This window comes from Anoplopoma fimbria, unplaced genomic scaffold (assembly GCF_027596085.1).
Source record: "Anoplopoma fimbria isolate UVic2021 breed Golden Eagle Sablefish unplaced genomic scaffold, Afim_UVic_2022 Un_contig_2320_pilon_pilon, whole genome shotgun sequence".
In the NCBI taxonomy this organism is placed as follows: Eukaryota; Metazoa; Chordata; class Actinopteri; order Perciformes; family Anoplopomatidae; genus Anoplopoma; species Anoplopoma fimbria.
In genome coordinates, this window is record NW_026552353.1 from 1 (window position 1) to 1,181 (window position 1,181).

The 1,181-nt window shown below is 39.5% G+C and overlaps 1 non-coding gene across 1 annotated transcript; it reads right to left on the reverse strand.

Moving 5' to 3' along the window:
* Positions 1 to 364: 364 nt before the first annotated feature.
* Positions 365 to 483, reverse strand: LOC129115924 (5S ribosomal RNA). The gene has a single exon (XR_008533305.1). It is a non-coding gene; the product is annotated as a 5S ribosomal RNA (ribosomal RNA).
* Between the last annotated feature and the right edge of the window lie 698 nt (positions 484 to 1,181).

Sequence of the window (1,181 nt, forward strand, 5' to 3'; positions counted from 1 at the left end):
CAAAGGGCCTTTTAAAGATACTATATCACCACGCTTTGCTCTTTCGTCTATACAGGGAGCGCCTGCAGATTTCCAGACACACTCACAGCTTTTAAATGTCAAATCAGAATGTACAAAGTGGCTATAAGGATCACAAATGTAGTGCAGTAAAAATATTAATATTTACTGTTGAAATGTAGAATACGTTAGCATAAAATTGAAAAGAAAATGATCGATGAGCTTAGGAATGATGAAAGCCATCATTTAACTGGATTTGTGTCATTTCTATACCGGCAAGTCATGATCTAGCTATTTCCTTCCCACCCTGTCGGTGTCCACTGAAAAAGCAGCAGCGCCCTCTGCTTTTTGTAAAGAGGAGTGAAAAAGCTTACAGCACCTGGTATTCCCAGGCGGTCTCCCATCCAAGTACTGACCAGGCCCGACCCTGCTTAGCTTCCGAGATCAGACGAGATCGGGCGTGTTCAGGGTGGTATGGCCGTAAGCAAATATTGTGCCTACCATAAGGATCACAATGTAGTGCAGTAAAAATATTAATATTTACTGTTGAAATGTAGAATACGTTAGCATAAAATTGAAAAGAAAATGATCGATGAGCTTAGGAATGATGAAAGCCATCATTTAACTGGATTTGTGTCATTTCTATACCGGCAAGTCATGATCTAGCTATATCCTTCCCACCCTGTCGGTGTCCACTGAAAAAGCAGCAGCGCCTCTGCTTTTTGTAAAGAGGAGTGAAAAAGCTTACAGCACCTGGTATTCCCAGGCGGTCTCCCCATCCAAGTACTCTCTCTGTCACACATGTCTTGCTCGTCTGCCGATATCTTTGCATCCACACCACTCAAGACCTCATCAATACATACTTTTTCTGTATTCCTTTTTTATACAAGTTTTTATAGAAGCCTTCCACTGTATTCAAGATGCTAACCAAATCATTTACCTTCTCCCCATTTTCATTCTGTAGTTCGTTTATATAATTATTTTCCTGTTTATTTTTTTCCAGGTTTAGAAAGTACGCTGTGCACCTTTCCCCTCTACAGCATACTGTACTCTACTCCTTACTATCGCCCCATCACATTTATTTTTCTCACAAACTTTTAGTTGCCTTCTCAACTTCATATAATTTTGTATATTATAATTTCCATCTTTGTCTGCTTTCCTGCTTCTTCGTTTAATTTATTTTG